The following is a 23029-nucleotide window of genomic DNA, read 5'->3' as shown; positions in this document are numbered from 1 at the left end:
TTTCAAGTTCTGAGAAAATTCCTGTTTTCACCTATCCCCTATTCCCGTCCACTGGTCTCTTCCATTTTGAATAATACACACATAAAAAATACACCACTTGCTACAGTGAAATGTCACTTTGAAGAGGTGGGGTTTCTCAGTTTTGCAGTTTTGCCCAGGAATACTGCGCTGTACCAGTCCCTATGCTGGTATCTGTTAATATTAGGTATCGGCAAATACTTAATGCCTAAGTATCAGAACTGAAAAAGCTGGATTGGCCTGTTCCTACAGAAAAGCTCAGGAGGATTCAGATGAAAAGTGAAAGAGGACATGATGTTGTGAGAAAAGGGATTACAGAGGGTGTGTGTTGAAGATGGAGAATAATTTTGACCATAGCTTCAACTAGAAGTGTTTTTAATTGGTCTACATCAAATATTTAAATACTTTCTTGTTGTTTATCTTAAAAACACATTCCTGCTGCAATGTTGGTTTTCCTAAACACTTGAAATAAACTTCTAAGTCTATTTTAGAGTTGAGACATCTTCTACACATATTCTCAAATAAGACGCTACTAAAGCAGCCGCCGTATGAATCTGATGCAATTATTATCTTGGTGACACACAATAGGCCTGTCAGTGTTATCAAACATTGATCCATATGTATATTGTGTAGTCTGTCGGCTCCATTCCTCCCACTTATTGGCTTTACATTACAGAGACTGCTGCGGCGCTCCATCTGTGCAGAGCAGTTTGTATTTATGATGCATTTGGATGACTGTACATCAGCCCCCTGAAGAGAAGCGACTGCATTCGGTCTGCGCCATGAATCAAAAAATAATTGAAATCGACATTCAGAACCACCATTTGACAAAGTCCTCAATCTTTGCAAAGTTCCTGGTAAGACTTTATTTGCCTTATATTGCACATTTTGAGATGATTGAAAAGTTGTGTAGCTGCAGCCTTTTATTCAGTGCTTTTCTATAGATTCAAATTTGCATATATATTTAATTTATTCATTCAACAGAGCTATCGCCATCTCACTCAGGCATACATATAGGTAATGAGAAGTGTCTTGCTCAAAGACACACTGGTAACACGGTGCTAAGTGTTTGGTGCTCTTGCCTCAGCACATTTGCCCCATGGTTTTCCCATCAGCCTAAGACATGCACAATAATGGGTTAAACCTCCAGCTGTACTTCTGACCAAGAACGCTGCTCGAGAGAAGTTGCCCCGTGCCCAGGTGGCATTGAAGGATGGGTCAAATGCAGAAGACACATTTTACAAAGAGGACAGTAAATAACATCTTATCCTGCAACTGCACTCTCAAACAAAAATACACATTTTCAACTATATTATATTATATATTTAGTATTACAATAATTTAAAGTGGTTTAACAATGTTCGGTAATGTATAAACTCACAGCAGGGCTAGTTTGCTACACTGCCACTGTCCTTCAGAAATCAGTGGAGGGGACTTATATGAAATGAAATCTGAGTTAAACTTTAAATAACATATTAGAGGTTCAAGGACATATGAGCAGTGACAAAGACATTTTTATAAGTCCTTTTGCTTTAATCTGCCTTCACACTTGTGTCTTTCGATTTGGGTGCTTTTCTATAAAATTTTGAATTCCTCTGTGCTCTGTCTTGTGTCATTTAACAAAAACAAACACCAAGGACAGCTCTGAGCAAGAACTAAATTTTAAAACTAGATTACACTTTAATACCTAAAAACTTGCTTCTATTCACTATTAGAATAATGTGTTAAAGGTTACATCAAATTGAATATTGTGAGCTTTAAGCCATGTTAGAATGTTGTTACCTCATCAAAAATATGCCTGAACTTTTGTTTCTTCCACATGTGTTTCTCTTCCTCTCCAAAGCTTACAATGCTCTCTTTCACCTTTTGATGTCATGAAGCCATAGTTTTCAACTCAACATCTACCTTTTACCTTTAGTTCAGTAGAGATAGGAAATTCCAGGGCTGAAATTATCCAAATGATTTTAGTGAAGGTGTATAGAATTAGAAACACAGTGGAGCACTTCTTGTATGACATGGCATCAGAAAGTCGAACACAGTTTTCCGTTTGATAGAAGAACTCTAAATATGCAGGGATTATGTGTTAAACATGTGAATAAAATGAAACACAACTCCAGGTATGTTTTTGATGAGGAAACAAGAGATTAAAAAAAAAAAGCACAATATGGGCCCTTTAAGAAAAAAAACAAAAAATAAAAATAAAAATAAATAACTCCATTAAATAAAAAAAGATTTGTAAAAGTATCACATGAAAAAATCTACTCAAGTAAAAGTATTAAAGTACTTGTTTGTGCTTAAATGTGCTTAAAGAGTAAAAAGTAAAACTATTTTGCAGAGATTTGATGAAATATAGTGATTTTGAAAAAGAATTTATCTGATTTTAAGTGATTTAATTGACTTCTTAGTTTTTTTTTGTCGTTTTTGTGTATTGCTGTGTGTTGTGTAAAGCTGGGACATTAACTCAAATTAAATGTGCTAAAAATAAGACTCAGTCTTTTTAGCGTACACCATAAAGAAAGTGTCTGACCATAAAGAAAAGTTGTTTTTACTTTTCAGTCCAGTTCTAAAATGTAGTGGAGTAGAAAGTCCAGATACATGTTCTCAAATGTAGTGAAGTAAAACTAAAAAGTATCCACTGTAAAATGTACTTAAGTAAAATACAAATACCTAAAATTTGTACTCAAGTATTGTACTTTTACTTTTGTACTTCGTTACCTTCCACCACTGATCTGTAGTAGTTAGTCCATATAATAGTCCCTTGTGTGTGTGAGCTCACGTGACGACTCAAATGTGACGGCAGTATTGTGTTGGTCGAGAGGCAAAGGCGCGAGACAGAGAAAGACAAGTGCCAGCCTGCGCTACAGTGTGTCAGTGTACCAATATAGAACGTGTGATATGGCTCTGTACAGACGGGAGGTAATTGGCAGAGCTCCAGAGCATCTTCAGACTGAGGGAAAATGTGCTAGTTAGATAGTGCATTAATAAGTGTATTGGATTACATGTAAAGCTGTTATAGGAGTAGTTTGATGCTGTAACAGTTTAACTAGCCATTCTTGTTAAGCTAATTGCATACATTAGATACAACAGGGCTACCATAGCTGTTCTCGAGCAGATGTTGCTTGAAAGCTTTGGCGGGTGTTTATCACATTGTGGGGACTAAACTCTGTATATTAATCACATGAGGACTAGGTGTGTGCTGAAATACGCTGTTTCGATAAGGGGTTTTTGGTATATTTTACTAAAGTGTTTGTGTTAGTGCTACAATTTTGATGTTTGTTCAGAGAAAGGAAACTCCTTCATGAAATACATTTGACATGTTTGCTGTTTTCATGGTTATAATCAGTGTTGGGGAGTAATGGATTACATGTACCAGAGTTACGTAATCGGAGTACAAATTATGAGTAACTGTATTCAGTTACAGTTACTGTTTTCAGTATAAATGTATTACAGGACGGTATTTTCCTGTTTTCACATTTTGGGCTATATCCCTTTTTTTTTTCTTTTTGGTAAATCCACTCCTTGCCAGACGCTAAACCAGGTCTAAAACCAGGTCTAAACCAGGTCTAAACAAGAACTAAACCAGGACTAAACCAGGACTTAACCAGGACTAAACCAGGACTTAACCAGGACTTAACCAGGACTAAACCAGGACTAAACCAGGACTTAACCAGGTCTAAAATCAGGTCTAAAATCAGGTCTAAACTATGTCTCAAACAGGATTTAACAGGCCTTAACCATTCTGCGTGGACGTGTCTCCTCCTCTTCTATCAATAATATTTTTAATTTGGTTAAGTAAAGTCTGGGCTTTTTATTGTCTTTTAGCAGACAGAAGATGTGAAGATATCCTTGTCTTTCCTACTTTACAACAAATCAAGTAATCTAAAGTATTCAGATTACGTTACTCACTTTAAGTAATTTAATGGATTACGTCACAAACTACATTTTGGCATATGTAATCTGTAATCTGTAGGGGAATACATTTAAAAAGTAACCTTCCTAACACTGGTTATAAATGGTTTATGCCATAATGCACATGTAGTGGTAGAACAAATAAATACTCCTATTAAATGTATTGGTTCTTAAGAATACTAATATACTGCAGAATATCATGTCATCATTATTGTATTGTATTGTATTATTGTTGTGATTATTGTATTGTGGACCATGTATTGGGTATTGCATTGAATTGTGAGGGACCTGGGGACAAAAATCAGGTCATACGTTTTTATGCCATATTGTGGAAGATTATTGCCAAAGGAACAACATGCCCATGAAAACAAGCATTTTCCAGGCCAAATAAGAATCAGGTTTGTGGAGATGCAACCCTTCTCAGAGTAAGGCCATATGCTTTTGAGCTAAATAAACACAATGAAAATGAAGAAAAATTCTAGTCTATGTTTTGCCTAAATATAGTCTGGCTTTATGGTTAAGGTTAGTATCAGTCTATAAGAAATTAATGTAAATCAATGGAATATCCTAAAAGCATGGAAAGCCAATAGATGAGGTGTGTGTATTAGGGATGGGCATTCGATGAAATTTTCTTAATCGATCGTTGGAAGAATTAACGATCGATTATCGATTAATCATTAACGTTTTTATATTAAAATGATCATCATTATTATTACTATCTGCACTACTAATCTGCATAAATAAATTCAACTTTACGACATATAAACCGTAACGACTCTAGAGCCACATCAGCCCGTTTGACATTATAATGTGTTTAATTCAGTTTTGCGCAACTCTCACAGAAACGAAACTTAAAACCGCATCGCTAATTTGCATAAACTAAGCGAAGATAAAACTACAGCTCTTGTGTCGCTGATGCGGTCAATTTCTGTTGGATTAAAAGACATGATTCAGTGGAATACAGGTTAGCGTGACCATATTTGCGTTTGTCAAAACCAGGACACCGTACGGGGGTGGGAGGTGGGGACTCGTCATCGACATTGCGCGACTCTCACCTGGTAAAGCTTTTTCCCACTGGACACCGAAACATATGTGCTGCTTTGTACACTGTGCACATGGACTCACACTTGTCCCGAACGCAACGGAAAGCGTGGAATTTCTTGTACAAGTCATCGTTAAATACGCGTTTGTGTTTGCTCGCTCCTTCTGAGTGCAGAGAGCTTACATGTACGGACTTCTGTTTGGTCACGCTACGCACAGCAACCTACATTCGGTTTGTCTATTAAAATTAACGTAATCGATGAAATTCTTAATGATCAATTATCGATTAATCATGCCCATCCCTAGTGTGTATACAGTCAACCTGAAATACAAATATTTAGCTCAAAGATGTTAAAATGACAAACTATTTTAAATATAGACAAATTAAGAATATATGAGTCTTGATTTTAGTATTTTTTGTAAAGGTTTTGTTTAGAATGGATTGTCTGGTGATTTGAAAACCATTTAGAGGCAGTTAAGAAGAGCAGTACTGCCCAGGCTGCTGCAGAGAAGAAAACATCTTTTATTGTTCCAACTTTTTCCGCCTATTCTCCTCTCCTCCTTTGTTTGTCTAATCACCCAAAATAGATTCTTCATGCTGTTATAATTAACCAAGTGCCGTTCATTATATTTCTGCTACATCTTCGCTTTACTGGCTCTAATCTACTCCCAAATATCTCGCAAAGCTTTTGGACAGAAAATAGCCCTTTCTTTTAAAGTAATTTGGCAAGCCATTAAATGGAATAATCTGTGGCACAATATTTGAAAAACATTACAAGCTATTTTTTCCTGTCTCAAAAAAAGCTCTTCCAAAAACATACCTTACCTAAAATATTCTTTACATTTGCTTTGCTTTTCAAGTGGTGCTAGAGGAATTTGAGTTTGTTAATAAACCCTATTCGGCAAAATATGCAAAACTACAGCAATATGCAAACTACGGGTATGCAGAAATACTGAAATTTTGATATATCATAATACTAAATTTGGTGATAAAGTATCGTTATTGTTGGCTTCTGTATCAATATATCGCCAGAGTATTTTTTGGTATCTTTGTAATCCACCAAATTCAGTTTTGATAATTAAAACATTTGTATTTCATATTAACCTTGCACAAGTAGTGGTTTAACAGAGAAATATTGTTACTAAAATGTATTTAGTTCATAAAAAACAGCAGTATCATGTGCAATATCGATTATCGTTTGTATTTGTATCATGAGCCATGTATTGTATGTTGTATTGAACTGTGAGATTCCCAGCCCTAATGTAAAACATGGTAGTCCTCTTTGAACTTGATGTATTTATTCCCAGGTCATAATTTCATAGTAGATTCCTTTGGTTTTTCATCTGCAGTAATTATATTTAAAGGGTTATATGTTTTGTGTAAATGGTTGTTTTCCCTACATGGACTAAACCTTTCAGATCCATTAGGCTTTTACAAGATGCTGATGGTGCATGCGTGTCCAAGGAATATAATGCAAGTTAAGTAGTATTTTGCCATTAAAAGCAATTATGGAGCCTGGAACAGAACACAATGCAAGATAACATTGTACTAATTTACTTTGTCAATGGTGCATCGCTACATTTCAGATAACAACCTGATAAGAAGGTGGCAGCTAAAATTATCATTGCTTGAAATATGCAAATTTTTGTGTTTGAGTGTGGGATTTTTGAGGTATTAAAATTTTACGGTTTCTTCAATCACCAGCCATCTTTCTCTTACCAACCACACCGTGACATTCTAGCATGGTTCAAAGCTCTGCAGTCCTTTAGAGCAGTGTTTCCCAAACAGCGGTACGGGGGTCCCTGGGGGTATGCAAGCACTTGGCAGGGGGTACTTGGAATGATTGCATATTTGAAAGAAAGGTTGCATTGAACGGTAAGGTAATTCTTGGTCTCTTGTTCAGTGGTAGATGGTGATTTATGGGCTTGTGTTGGGATGTCTTTACTGAGTGTTAAAGCATGTGACCCCCTGTCTGAAGACAAATTTGACCAATGGGAGACAATAAAGGAGTGTCTTATTTTAATTTACAGTGTTCTTTGTAGCATACATTTTACATGATTACCTCCGCCAAGGAGGTTATGTTTCTGCCGGCATTTGTCTGTTTGTTTGTTTGTTTGTCTGTTAGCAACATAACTCAAAAAGTTATGGACCGATTTTTGATTAAATTTTCAGGATTTGTTGGAAATGTGAAAAGGAAGAACTGATTTCATTTTGGGGGTGATCCGGAAGAAATCCTGGATTCTGGATCACTTTGAAATTTTAGTTAACATTGTGGTAAATGGGGCCAAAAATTTTGTTTCTCAATATCTCGGTTAATTATTAACCAAACCCCATGAAATTTGACTCAGGGATGGACAATGGGATCCTCTTTCATATTCCAAATTGAAAGATACGAGACAAATATTTATGGAAAACACAATTAATATGAGGGGGACTGTAGTCCTTGGCGGAGGTCTGCGCTCTCTGAGTGCTTTTCTAGTTAATAATGTTTCTATGGGTTAATTTCAGCATAACCTTTATTAAAACAGGACAATCATAGTTATAATTGTAATAGTATACTAGTAAAAAGATTAAGTGTGAGGCCACATCTTTAAAGGTTCATCATGAAACTTGTCAGCTGGGCTTTCCGTTGTTTTGCTAAATTGTATATTTTGAAAAACTAAAAAAAAAATAAATAAAAAATCTTACTAGGGGTGTAATAATAACCAAAATATTGTATCATCAGAAGTCCCTCAATAATATCCTGGGCCATCACAATATATTGAATCACAATTTTCTTTGCGTAAATTCATTGTTATGGTGCAGCAATATCTAAAAAAACAAAGGGAACTACATTGACCATGATCCTTTGCTCCATTTTAATGCAAACTACATGAAGAAATAGCAGTTCTAAGCATTTTTAAACCTTAGTTCTATGAGTTAAGTCTTGTCAATGCATTTTAAGAGGAAAATAGGAAGTAGCATATTCACATTTTTGTTAGCCTCCACAAAATATCGCAATAAATACTGTACCGTGAGATGTGTATCGTGAAAATATTGTATCGTGAGATTTGAATTTCGTTACATTCCTTGTTCTTACCATAGACTGTATATATGGACATAACCAATGCACTAGCCCTGGCATTCCAAATAGGACGTGAGTATGGGGGCGCTTCCAGCTCCATCGACTCCACCCCTCTTTCTGTTACTGCTGCAGTGAGTCTCATCATTTTGGTCTTAAAATGTTTGTATTAACCTGCTCTACATGATCCTGGCTATTTTGTCTGTATATTTTTTTCTATTCCTAATGTGGAACTCTGCTCCAAATTTGCCCCAATAACCACTAGCATCATGAGCTTCATTTGACTGGAGCGGAGCCGACCACTATGGGCGACTATGGGTCACTCCCTTTAGTCCACTACTTATACAGTCTATGGATCTTACCACCATTCTGACCTGTAACTTGGCCTGTTGGTTCACCTGCTTGTCTCCATGGAGACAAAAAAGTAATCAAGTAATCATCCAAGCAAGCAGTGCATTGACCCTCCACCTGAAAAGTTACAAAGTGTACCATTATTCTTATTATTTTAGATTGCTGTATCAAGTCACTGATGAAGCTGCTCAGAAAGAGATATTGACACAGAAAAGTGCTGAAGGCAGCTGTTTAATATTGTTTTTACCCTTGGAGGCACTTTCCCTCTTCACACTTAAACAGTTTGGTCTGACGGCGCATCCACTTAGCGCTTCAGTGCATTTAATATACTTCGTCCTTGTTTGCATAGCTTCATTTAACCACAAAGACTAAGTAGTTCTTTAATAATTCAGTGAAGTCGCTGCATGGGAGAAACACATGCAAACACAGAGCCTTTTCATTTTCCTCACATTAAACATTGAAACTGTTTCTATATGTGGCCTATTGCACCACTCAGAGGAATCTCACTGAGGCCCAAATGACTTTAGTCTGAAGTAGAATGGCCCAATATCTAAACTGCATGTCCACAATTTTATGATGTTTTTTGATCATTAACCCATAACCATACAACTATGAAATTATTATTTTTCTTTCATTCATGGGGTGTGGCATTTTTTATGTATTGAAACCAGCCATCTTTCTCATACGTTCAAATAAATTCATTGTTCTAAATTCTAATGCCAGCTATCAATCTTTCTGAATTATAAAGTACAATTAATCAATAATCAATCAATGAATCAGTCCAAATCAGTCAGTAGTATGGTTCTGATATCTAGAGAACTGAAATCACTTAATTTTGTCTCGTTTATTTATTTATTTTTGTTGTTGTAATGCAGATTATCAGTTAACAGAACATCCTTGTAGTCTGAACCAATATAAAACTCCAAGAGAAAAGGTCACTGTTCAACCACTGGAAAAACAAAAGTTTGTTACTTAGAAAGAAAACATGCATCTAGACTTCCCTCTCCCTAGTCACCTCCTGCCGATTCAGTATCATGATGCTCCATAATAATTCTGTATTCCCTTCTGTAGTGTGCATTTATTTGCATATCAGTTGGGGACATAGTTGTTGTTGTTTGTTTTGTTTTTTTGCTCCAGATGCCTTTCCTTATCCAGCACTCTTTTTGTCCCAGTGTGTCTCAGATTTGGCATTATGTCAGAATACACTACATTATGACGCCTTTCAAACATAATAGGCGTGGGATCTAACCAGAAATGTGCTAAAACACGGTTTTAAATATATTAGTTGAAGTTCAAGTAAACTTTTAAGTTCTGTAAAATTACCCACAAGTGCCGAAACATCCCACTGTTCCCGAGCTTGCCTCAAAGATTTACAATATAAGTTATTTTTAATAGTCTCCTTTTGGCAGCTTTTTTCCTAATGATGCACTATACCTACCTTTTAAGTTGAGCATATATTTAAAACAACATTCACAATATTCTCAGTAATTGTGTATACTGCCCACCTCTAATTACAGGTCTCACAACTTGTGGCAGTCCATTGTCTCACTCCTTTTTTTTTTTTTATCCCTTGGCTCTATCTAACTTCAAACCATCTCTAAGATTATTTGATTTCTTTCTTTTTTTTTTTTTTTTTTAAACCAGTAGATGGTAGATTTGAAACTCTTTCCCCTTTCCCTCCTCTGGCCTTTGTTCAGACTCACATTTGTCAAACTAAACCTGGCATCAGACAGTAGGAACATCTCTATCTAGTGTTAGGTGTGAATACAACAGGGCTGGGTCAGCTTCAAATAATTAAATAAATCATTACAAATAGGCCTGTCATTATAATTACTATATTGACTTAGTGTTCAATTGATGAAAGCTGGAACAGTATTTTTTGGGGTCAATATTTTGTATGTGTACATTTTAAATTTTTTGGTTATTTTTGACTAAGATTTGAGCCACAGAAGGTTCAATTATTAACTTCTATTAATTCTTTATAGATTCAAACAACTAATGTTTCATTTTGCTGCTTATTTATAACATCTCCTGATTTTTTTAACAATATTGTAGATTTAGAATACTTTTTGGTTAAATCCGCTCTTGGTTTATAGTGTTAGGGGCATAACTCCATTTTAATGTCCAACATTTTCAGCAATATATCACATTTCAAAATTTGTTATCATGACAGCCCTAATTACAAATTGTAGCTTCATGCAAGATCTCATACTTATTGCTGTATATTCCATACAGTCATTCCCCTGGATTGTCGGTGGTTATAATATTCTGCCTCATCGAATGAAAACATAACTGCATATTGTACCCAGGATATGCCCCAGCACCTTTACATTGAGGTGGACGTTTGGAGCCTCAGGACTGTGTGTGAGAGCTGATTGTGTTTAATCCAATAGGCTGATAGTGGAGCAATTAACAAGTCAATCTCACACTAATGTTTGTGTGTGTGCTGCACATCTCTCCTCCTCTCTGAGCACACAGCTGGCCTTTATACCACGAGTGTGACTTCATATGTGCTTGTCTTGGCAGTTGCTCTTGGAGACGTCTCAAGAAGGAAAACATGCCATGACTATTTTGAATGCTGTTTTAACAATATTGCCAGCAGCTTTTGAATGCTCTTTTGATTGAGTACAAGTGTAGTCATTCGAAAATTACATCTAATTCAAGGCTATATGGTCAAGGCAAAATTAAATCAAAACACCCACCCCCTTCTTCCCATTGGTCAGCATCTGTCTCTGCTCTAATTGAGTGACAGTTAACCAACTCTCATTAGTAACAGTTGGTTCTAGTGACATTTTAACTAACTGTGGTAGTGAATCTTAGTCATAGTCTTGACTACTATAATGCACTGTACACTGGTATCAGCCCAACTAACCTGTCGTGATTAGTTAGTCCAAAATTCTGCCGCATGTCTTTTAACCAACACATGTTGTAGAGAACACACCGCACCTATTTTATCTTCTTTGCACTGGCTCCCCATTCGTTTGAGAGTTGATTTTAAAATTGTATTGTTTATTTTTAAAGCACTTTCTGGGAGCCTAAACCCTGTTTTGAGTTAGCAATTAATTATTGCTAATGTTAATCATAAGTTTACTTAAATAATGTTTAATTTTTGTATTATTTTGTGGTCTATGGCTCCATTTAAGGCTAATGTAGGTGCACCATCGGAGTGTGGAGTGGAGCCAAACAGTTTTGACCTCCTGTCACCTGTATGTCAAAAAGGTTCCCTTTTTTGTATGTATTTGTATGTCCCATTTATGTGAATACTCTGTAAAGAGTTTTTAACTGCACTTGGATCACTCTCTGTGGATTCTTGTATTTTTGAGTCATTTTTAAAAGGTGGAACAAGGTGCGCAAAGCGTAAACTATGGCTTCACAAATGGTTGGATCTTACACACTTCATAGTCCATGAAGTGTGTAAGATGTCCCAACGTACATTTCAGACCTTATTGTTCCCTACACTCTTTTGCGCACTCTGAGGTTTGAGGGCCACCTCCAACTTATCGTCCCAAAAATGAGACTCAAAAGCTGGAGTGACCGGGCTTTTTCTGTGGTCGGCCCCAAACTTTGAAACACTCTTCCTTCCTCACATTCAGACTGCCCCTTCAGTCAATTCTTTTAGGTCTCATTTAGGTCTCACACTTTTACTCAATGGCTTTTAACACGGTGTGAGAATTGTGTGGTCCTCTGACAGTTTTTTGTTAATTTTAGTATTTAATCAAATTGTATTTAAAGTAGTAAATTTTATTAACTTGCTTGCTTTTTTAATGTGTTTATTTATATTGTGCCTACTCTGTGGAGACTTTGTGTTGGTAAAAAGTGGATTTTGTATTTATCAACGTGAGAACTGAACGATAACTTCTGTGTCCCTGAGCAGCTGGACAGTCTCTCCACTCTTCAGCTGTTGTTCACCAGTTTATTTTGTTTATATTTTTAAATATACTTGTGAGAACCACTGATCTGCACTATTGGCAGCATAATTGGATGGAGTTTGACAACTTTTTTGAACATTTTAACAGAACTGGACTTGACTGACAGTTTTGTTTACCCAGTGGTTTTTGTGTAGTTTTGTGTATTTGTTGAGTATGGAGAAAGGGTGTGTTGTTTTTTTGTTTGTTTGTTTGTTTGAATCTATTTTTGTTTTTGTTATACATAATCTCAAAATTGAAAAAGTTAAATAAAATTAAGTTAAAATATTGGATGAATTTTTAGTCTGAAGATTAAATGCAAATCATGAAATGTCTGAACCATGCATTAGAGAGACATTTGGCATTTGAATTATAAATATTTCAAAATTGCAACCCAAAAAAAAAAAGAGTTTCCATACATTTTACATCCCTGCTGTGGAGCTAGTCATGGCTGTTGGGTTCCTCTCTCTAATGCCTCACTGTTAGCAGACTGTCCTAGCTGAATTATTGATGGCAACAGCGACTGTACAGCCCGGGCCATAGGCTACAGCTTCAAAAATCAGGTGGTGTGAACTCCTGGTGAACTCGTGGGGAATTGAACCGGAGACCACATAGACGCACACTCGAGCCCCTGGAGATTTGGGCCTAACACGGAGCTATCTTAAACCAGGAGAGTGGAGGCGCGACCTGATTTCTGGGACATGACAAGTTTACCCGTCCATTTTAATGAGCTAGCGTCCCGGGGCGCGCGACGGAAGATTAAATTTGGCTGGTAGGTAAGAGAGAGTGCCACAGATAAGGGCCGGGCTGCTCCGAGTTTGAAGTGGATACACGGGCCACATTAAAGTATTATTAGCTAATGAATGTTGTAAAATGGGCAAACCCTGCTTTTTAATAAATCCTTAACGGTGCCTAATAATGGCCATAAGTCAAAGCCGAGACAGGTGAGGAATTATGCAGGAAATTGGACTTTGCTAATGAGCCCAAGCTGGAGTAGTAGTTTTAAAGATAAATTGTGTAAAAGTTTGTGCTGTAGTTAAATTAGATTGAAAATGTGACACTTAATGCTACCTACTTTTTGTCTAAATTTTAACAAAAGATACTTCATTATCCGCTTGTAGAAATAATTCAAGAAGTGCTGTAAAGAGAGTTGTAAAGAGAGACAGGAGACACTGGATGTCTAATGCTCGAGAAGTTTATTAATCATCAGTATCTGACTTGTATACACACTCAGCATATTGTGGTAGTATTGTCCATTCAAGTCTCCCCATGCCTCCATAAGCACTGATGATATGAGCAGGTAAGAAGGACTGTGCAGAATGTGTCCTCTCTACTGTAGGGAAGGTTCCCTATTTTAAAAGTCCCAAAATATTTATTCAGGCCTTTTCTCTAGGCTTAAAAGGTTTTAGTTTATAACTGTGTAACTTAAGGGTTTGTGATTAAAAAAAAAGAAAAGAGGTTGTTGTCACACCAATTAAAGGGACAGTCCAGAATTTTGGACATAGGACCTCATCTCCTAGTTAGCCAGAGTGTTAGAGATGTGTGGAGACACTTTTTAAAATATTCCATCCAGTCTTTGTATTTGCAGAGGTCGCTGGTGCTAGGCTAGTGCATGTCAATGGCCATAGTTAGCCTGCCACTAAGAACAGTCTTACCCACTCCACAAATCACCCGAGGTAAAACTATTATTACACCAGACTATCTATGTAAATGTTTGTGTTGATAGAATAATCTTTGAAATATCACTAACCTTGCATCGCATGAATCGTCGCATGTTGAAGGACAATTTTCTCAGCAGCAGCAGAATTTTACCTTGCCATTAAGATCGGTGTTAGGTGATATCAGTTGGCCACTGCCAGGCTTTCTATCAGGAAGTACAACTCGCTGCTGCTGCTCAGACATAAATCCTTCAAATGCAAGGTTGGTTTTACTTCTAAAATTATTCTATCAACACAGACATTTACATCGACAGTCTGGCATAATAATCGATTTGCCTTGGGTGTTTTGTGGAGTGGGTAAGACTGTTTTTAGTGGCAGGCTAACTATGGCCATTGACATGCACTTGCGTAGCCTCAGCGACCTCTGGAAATACAAGGACTGGATGGAATATTTTTTTTAAAAGTGTCTCCACATGTCTCCAACCCTCAGGCTAACTAGGATATGAGGTCCTATTTTCAAAATTCCAGAGTGTCCCTTTAACAATTTAAAACTATATAAAAATATATGTAAAAATTATAAAAATATAAGACAAGAAAGTGAAAACCCATGAATAGTAGGCCAAATAGTTTGTGTAGTTAATAAAGTTGGTAAAATGTTCCAAAAGCATTTTTAAATTCTTGGAGAAAGTTGCAGACTGTTAATCCGCTGAGGCCACATAAATGCAGATGAACAAGTGACGTCAAGTTGCCCTCTGGATTCAAACGTTTTTATTCAAAAGTAAAAAGTGCAAGTTGGCATCTTAAATCAAAGTAAAACTGCTCCTTTTGGATCGGTGGTGCATTGTTATAAAACCTGAAATCTCCCGGACTTCGAATGCCTTTACAAATAATTTATGAGTCTGTTTTGAACTCACAGAATTGAGCTTTTGTAAGTCATACAACATATGCAACACTGCAGTTCTATTAATTCTATTGTGACGTTAATTGCTTATCAGAACAATCCCTTGAAATTCTAATATTACAATGATACATTTTGTATCAATGTGATGAGTGGGTGTGGAATATATGTACTGGCAGGTTGCTGGTTTGATTCCCCAGTTCCTGTTAGCCACCACTAGCCTTTCTGCCACTCTGGTATTGCATCATGAAACAGAAACAACTGTCTGGTATTGTCTCATGTAGTTTTTTTCAACATGGTTTTGAGCAGTCTCCACCCACATTTTGCTTTATTCACTCTTGATCATGCACCATGACACAGAATCAACGTTGTGGAATAATTACGGCATTTGTTTTCCCATATTTTTTTGCGATTGTACCTGACTGGCCCAAAACTGCTATGCCTGTCTGTGGCTTAGTTATTTACCAAAAAAGTACTTCAAGGTGCACTATGTAACTTTTCTGGTGGAGATTCCTGAACTTGCTTGTCCCCACAGAGTTGTACTTGCTTTCCTTTGAACTCTGTATCCATGGAGACAAACAGATGACACTAAAAGGCATAATTACTGGCAAGATCTGTGGAGAGGCAATCCTGCTCCCAGTAAGAATGCATATTTTTCAATGCGTCTTTAAGTATAAACTCACCTGTAATTGTATAAATGCATGTAAGTCTAAAGCCATACTATGAAACATTCAAGTCAAAGCAGTAACATCGGGATGGAAACCAGCAGATGGCAGACCCCCTACCAGAAAAATGACATAGTGCACCTTTAATAGAATGCATATGTTTCCTCAATTTCAATTATCTGCATTTACTATACTCTGATTGATAGGGCTTTTACATTATCCAGAAGAAATTTAAATAAAATACAGGCCCTTTAAGAACCATTTATTGCAGTGTCCATTGCCCACTCCGGTCTCAGTAATATGACTGTGACATATGGTTGTGTCAGGAAGGGCATCCAGCGTAAAAAAGTAAAACAGGCTTTTCCCATAGACCATTGGTGTGGGTCAGTTCAGGTAACTTTGGGGGTTTTTGGACCAGTCTGAGCTTTAGAGCCACTGCCAAGACTTTTAAGACATTTCCCCTCTCTCCACTGCTTTAATTGCCCGTCGTATTAGTGAATACCAAAAAGAACCTTAACTCTGTGCCTTTCTTCTTCCTCTGTATCTCTCTCATGTTTCTGACTTCTCTTTTTGAGGTCTATCAAAAGAGTCTGGGTGTGTTTACGTCCTTAACTGGTGGTGGCAGGTGGGTCGTGCCTCTGAAGTCCTTATGACAGTAAATTGGATGAGAAATACTTTTGGAGAAGTCTTTTGAGTAGTCGGAGCGATTGTTCTTGAAAAGCCAGCAGGTCACTTATTGAAGTGCTTTGGCAGAGTTCAGTCCTAACTCCTAAAGGCAGTGATATCTGGGAGAAAACTGAAGCTGTCACATGAAGAGCTTTAAATCACACAGTACTATAGTGTTGGATAAAACGTTGGTTACTTGATTGATATGATTGCATTTTAGGACATACCAAACCATTGATAAAGTTGGCAGTTCCTTCCTCGGCCTTTGAGTAGGCCTCTCATGATACAATTTTTTAAGTACGATATGCTGTATTGGTAAAGAATATATAGATCCTTAATGATAATATTAAACATTTATTAATGCAGTGATTACACTTTGGTTTGCTATTGTCTAGGGAACTGGAATCAGAATACACTAGACGGTTTGCAAGAACTGTGCCCGGAATTCGAGTTCAGGCACCAGCCAATCAGGGAAGAGCCATATATTCTGTTTTGGCAACGATTCCCAAGATCGAAGATTTAAAGCTGGAACAAAAAGAATGTTTGTTGACTTTTATCAAGGGGAAAGACATTATTGCCTTTCTTCCTATAGGATTTGGGAAAAGCTTAATATACCAGTTAGCCCTGTTAGTGGTGCATTACATATGCCACGACCAAATAGCAGCAATAGGTTAAATTTTTTAAAAGTACCCGCAAATTCTAATGCTGCGAGGTCAGATGGTTTCTACAATGTGAAACCAGCTGATGAATCAGGCTAGCATTCTGTAACTTCTAGTGAGGAGTCTTTTGCCTGCTTGTCTCTGGCTTTGATTTGCCTGGGATGTTCCCCAGTGCAGCATTAAACGTGTGGAGACAAACTGGTGAAGCCATCAGGGCAAGTTACTGGTCAAACCTGTGAAGAGGTGCATCTGCTCACTGTATGAATTTCTTTGTTATTGTAGATATTAAAACCTAAACCTGTAGTTGAATAAATTGTAGATAGAAAAGGGCCGATATTACTCTTTTTTCTAATCTATCTTATAATGTTGTTTCCTCATCAAAAACATGCCTACACATTTAGACTGTGTTCTCCACTTCTTCACTAGAATCATTTGGATAATTTCACCCCTGAAATTTCCAATCTCTGCTAAACAAAAGGTAAAAGGCAGTTGTTAATTTGAATACTAGGCGGAACAGAGCATTTTCTGCTCTAGAGAGGAAGACAGACTACTAATAAAGCATTACATGTAGATGAAACAAAACACAACTCCAGTTATGCTTATGTGAGGTAGCAACAGTCTAACATGGCTTAAAGCTCACAAGATTGGGTAACATAGGACCTTTAATACCAAAAGTTACACTGTGCACCTTTTATTTCACTTGTATGTCAAATCCATCATTCATACCAACCCCAGCGCTGTCATACTTACTGCCAGTCTCAAACTTTCCCCCGGCTCACAGTACTATTACCTCTCCAAAATAATGCCTTCTCCTCTACAGTATATAGACAATGTAGGAGTTGGCTGGAGTCACTTTGCAGCAGCCCGGAGAGTTGAAAATAATGGCACAGACCTATACTCCAGTCTCCGTGAAGGAATCATTTTTTAACAAGGCTGCTGTGACCACCTCTGCATCGTACAAGTTTGAGAGATGCCACCCCATTTTTTTTTTTTTTTTTTTTTTTTTTGCCGAGCTCTGCAGTCTCGTCTTGCCAACGTTTTTTTTTTCTTTTTCTCTTTTGGGAAGCTGGCCAAGTGTGACAGTATTTTGCAGCACACATGAGGTGATGGAAACGCCATGAATCTGTCAGAGAGGCAGGATGAGCTTAGTGCCACCAGGGGGGCGTGGGCTCTGTAAAAACCCCCGGACTATAAAAGAGGCGGGCACACTCCACTTACTCTGGAAATATCTCCCGCTCGCCATCTGACTCCCTGTCTGTCTTTGGATTAGGCTTTCTCGTATACAGCGGCTTATCTTTTTCCATTTTGTTCATTGTCTGTTTGTCTTTGGTTTGGTTCTAGTGTTGATTTGTAAATACTGATATGAAAGTGTAGCAGAAAAGAAGAGACAGTGCGTTTCTCAAACATTTCTTTTAAATTGCTTTGGGCTTTTCAAAGTTAACTGATCATTACGCTGAATCTGAATGTTGAGGTTTAAAGTTGGTGACCACAGCGAGACAGGAATATGAACCTGGAGGATTACCCAAAAGTTTATATATATTTTTTTAATATTATAACTCGAAAAACTCTAATCTACATGCAAGTTCAAATCTACAGATGGGCAGTGTAACATAAAATACAATATAATAGTATACTACGATATTGGAAAAATGCCATATGCTATGTTCAGTCTTTATATTTAAAGGTGCAAACTTTTCTGGTAGAGGGTCTGTCAAATGCTTTTCTCTATGGAGATGTTATTGCTTTGTCTGAGTGTTTCACAGTATGGCATTAAACCTTTCTATTTTCATGAGCACCAAGTTACAGGTCAGATCTGTGGAGAGGCAACCCCACTCACAGTCAGAAAGGCTGTTTTTTTCAGGTATTTTTGAGCTACAAAACCACCTGTAATTTAATAACTGTAAGGCACACCTGTCTAATGTCATACTGTGGAGTATTCCAGAGCAGAGCAGTTACATACCCATAGAAACAAGCTGGTGACGGACCTCCAAAAGTGTCCCGCATGCGCATTGGAGGACATGATGACGTCACACTCAGCAAGCGTGCTCAGTTTTTATGGAAGTAGCCTAAACATGGACCCTAGCTTTGAGCACCTGGAGATTTTAAAGTTGCTGTTGTACCGGAGCCAGAACATGTTCATCTTATTTGTTTTAAGGAGGAGATTGAGAAGATTAAGGGTTTGGCCATGGCATTTTGTGGGCAGCCAAAAGTAGTGGGATTGTTAAGAGCTTCGCTGCTTCACTGACACGGAGTTCATACACTATTTTTGTATCATGAGAAGTTTGTGTGCATTTGTGAGCACCTACTTCTACTACTCCTTCAGTTGATGACATGTAGGTTGGATGAATGCGACCTGTTCGTTCACATTGAAGTCTCATGTAAAAAGATCTTTGTCGTTCAGATCATTAAAAGATCAGATACAGGTCGCATAGGGGTGAAAAAATCATATTTGGGTCACTTCAGGCGGCAGTCTGAACGTAGCCTTAGTGCACCTTTAATGCTGCAGCCCTTATTAATTCATTCCCTTTAATAAACATTACTAGCCATTTCACTTTTGTTGTTAGCTAACTTTTTATTTGAGTAAATAAATTACCCACAGAAGCTGCTGCACCTGTTAGGGCTGCTGCAGTTAAAAAAGTTACACATCTGATCTCATCATCACGGTAACCCATGGCTCTTTGTGACACCTTCTGCTATCAATCTTTTCTTGAAAGCGTTTGGGAAAAAGGTGTAGTCGAATACTTCAATTTATTGGACCAAGCATCACAACAACGAAGCAAGTGGGGAAAAAAATGTAACTTTTTTCTAAATCCATTTCAGAAAACAGTGCAGATATCTTTGCCATCCACAAATGCACAAAGTTTTTCCCTCGGCTCTTTTTTCAAAACAAAACCGGCTGGTAAAATAGAGTCAATAGCCTATGTATTCCATCTTGGTTTTGTTTGGGCGTTTTGCCTCTGGCTGGTGCTCCAAACCACAGGGCAGCCCAGTCATTGGTCTAATGAGTCAAATACACCTGTGGATTTGGGCTCAAACGGAGCACAAGTGCATTCAGTTATTTTAACTCACAAATACCACGAGAATTCACTTGCTGCACAAAGTGAGAAAACCACCCAGAAACGAGAATAGGACTGTGTGACTTGGGGAAAAAATAGCATCAAATTGCTATTTTTTATTACAAATGAGTGATTTGATATATGTTCAAAATACAAGATCCTGTTAAGGATTCTAAGTGCACATTGTAAACATCTCCAGAACCTTAATTTGAGAGAAGACTGAAGAATGAACCGCTAAACTAACACAAGAATCCCATGTATTTCATAATATGTTTGTAGAGGTCAACTACAGGTGCAGCAAGACAAAATATTTTGTTTTTCACAGAGGACATTTTTTAATCTAAATACTTTGCTATTTCATAATCCCACCAACTAAAATTGTAATTCCGATTCGATTGTTATATTTTGTACAGCCCTAAATGAGAATATACAAGACCTTTTTGACCTTTGAGCCTTCAACAGTAAAACATGATTTATTAAACATTCTTAAAGATTTGGAGAAGCTGAATAATATTTTACGTACGTCCTTTGATTATCTCCATATCTAACGCAGTTATTCTCCTCCAAAATCCCCTCACAAGTCCACAGAAGCCCTTTACTTATTGAACAATATGTAGCCTAATACTTGTGCAGCATTGAGAATAAATGAGCAAAAGTAGTTACAGGGAGTCTCAGGTAGAAGTCGAATTAAACGTGGAAGGTCCATCCATAATTCAGAGCTCTCAGATTTATTAAAGCACCGCTACAGTATTTATCAAAAATTTATGGCATTCGAAGCAATAGTTTCTGGAGTAAAAAGAGGAGAAGAGTGATCATTAAGCTCTTTTTACTGGAGCTTGGGTTTTCACTGGCTAATCAGAATAAGAAGTGAATTTAAATGACTTGTGTATAGAAGCTGATAGTGAGAGGAGGCAGCCGTCTGGTCACTGCCTCGACCTCGCGGTGCTGTGGGTGCTAGCTTCATGCATATTTATATGTTGTGTATAATATTTAAATGGTGTCCTTATTTAAACTCTCCTAAAATGCATTCCCCAACTTAAACAGATGTTGCTTCTTTTTCTTTGTTTACTCTCAATTAAAATGTGCTTATGTTGGTCACTTTTTTTTTTATCATCTTTTTTTTAATGAATTTGAATTTTGCATTGTAATACAGCAATTCTCATTAACTTTCAAATGTGACTATATTTTGGCTAGGATATTTGAAGGTTTGTATACATCTTTTTTAAAAGATATGTGAGCTCTGTGGGATTCTGAAAACAAAATGTTTAATTACATTTATTTATTTAATATAAAATATTTACATGGGACAAGGGCACAACGTAGACTGTATTATTTGAATCGATTAGGGGTGTGCTAAAATACCGCAATTTCAATATACTGTATCAAGATACAGAATTCGGAGACAGTATGGTGGGCTGCAGTATCAATATAGTATTTGGTATCTTTTACAAAATCATTTTGTGACAGTGCTACCATTTTGCAAACTTGTTCACATACGCTTGACATTTTCATTGGTTTAATCGTTAGTTTATTCCATATTAACATTGCACATATAGTGGTTTAACAAAGAAATAATGTTAAAATCTATTTGCTTCTTAATAGTGATATTTTGCAGAAAATCTTGTGCAGTATATCGATTACTGAATAGTATCATACTGTGAGCCATGTACTCTGAGTATTGAATCAAATCTTGAGGGACCCTGTGGTTCACGGCCATAATGGATTGAATAACAAAAACAAGGACCTTTTAATACCAAATAGAAAATTATTGTTAATTATTAAAGCCACATCAATTTATTTTAATACTCAGGAATTCAACAATAGTTTTTCTTGTTTTGTCAGCTAGACAACAGATATTTGTAATGTGGCTTTTTAAAATTTAACTAGCTAAATATAAAATCATTGGAGAAAATTTATAATTATTTATTTATTATTTTTCATTACTAAATTACATAATATTGTCTTGCCTCATTTTGAAGTATTAACAGTGCTGTCTTTTACGATAATTCCTGCTTCTACTGCAAATGGTTTGCAGTATTAGTCTCATTCTTATTTGGAGAGGGGAGGGCTCAAGGCAGGGAGGAAGATATAGGCCTGCAGTGTAAATAGAAACAAGACTGGGAAAAGACAGGCAGCACTGGCTCCAGTTAAAATAAGTTAACATTGAGAAAAGTTGGACATTTGATTGACACCACAAGACTATAGTCCTGCAAGTTATGTTGGCAAAGTATCAACCTATAGCCTGTGTTTTCCCCACTCTCTTTTCAACATGTTGCTATATTTGACCTCACAGGCTCAAATGAGACTTCATGCTGTATAGCTGGACTTGGACAGTATTTGCCTGAGTCCAGACCGTGCACAGGTGGAGGGCTGTGTTTACGTCAGCACAGGCTTCACTCCTGTGTGAAGAGATGATCCTCTTCCTGTCCCACACAGAGAGTGACGTGAGCAGGTTCTGGCACTGTCGTCTGTACCTCTGTCCTCTTTCCCCTGTCCTCTCTCCCCTGCCCTCTACTCTTTCCCCTATCATCTGCCCTCTGTCTCCTGTCCTTTGTACCTCTGTCCTCTGTACCCCTGTCCTCTGTCCGTTGTCCCCTGTGCTCTGTCCGCTGTCTCTTTCCTCTGTCCCCTCTTTGTCCCTCCTGTTGCCTATCCTCTGTCCTCTCCTCTGTCTCCTGTCCCCTGTCCTCTCCTCTGTCCTCTTTCCTCTGTACCTCTGTCCTCCTCTCTGTGTCCCTCCTCTGTCCTCTCTCCTCTGTCCCCTGTCCTCTGTCCTCTGTACCTGCCTCTAGACCGCCGCATCCTGTCTCGCTCCCGGCTCTCCATCTGTCCCCTTGTCTCCAAACAGACTGCCAAGGTGGAATGTGCTATTTGGATCTCGACTCTGCTCTTTTAGTTTTTTTCGTTTTCACTGAGGTGAAACCGATGGGTATACATTATTTTTAAACTGTTACCAAGCCTGAAATACACAGGCTTTACACACAAACTCTAATTTAAATCTTATTCTTATCATCTTATCCCCTCCATGTTCACCTTTTTATTTTGACCAGTTGAAGTTTGAAAAGTTTGAGATCCATTCACATATTTTGCTACTTTGTTTTTACAAAACTTTCTTATGTTTAGCCCTGTTGATCCCTAGCC

At 37.4% G+C, this 23029-nt stretch overlaps 1 protein-coding gene across 1 annotated transcript in view; it reads left to right on the top strand.

Annotated features, from left to right (window-relative positions):
* Positions 1-815: 815 nt before the first annotated feature.
* Positions 816-23029, top strand: part of ldlrad4b (low density lipoprotein receptor class A domain containing 4b) — a 332819-nt gene continuing 310605 nt past the window's right edge. The window contains exon 1 of the mRNA XM_055163708.1: positions 816-875. The gene's annotated coding sequence lies outside the window, so the exon portion shown is untranslated. The remainder of the gene's footprint in view (positions 876-23029) is intronic.

Source organism: Boleophthalmus pectinirostris, unplaced genomic scaffold (assembly GCF_026225935.1).
Source record: "Boleophthalmus pectinirostris isolate CB_2022bp ecotype Guang Dong unplaced genomic scaffold, ASM2622593v1 HiC_scaffold_6, whole genome shotgun sequence".
Lineage (NCBI taxonomy): Eukaryota > Metazoa > Chordata > Actinopteri > Gobiiformes > Gobiidae > Boleophthalmus > Boleophthalmus pectinirostris.
Note: the sequence above shows the minus strand (reverse complement) of the source record. Positions and strands in the feature narration are given on the sequence as shown.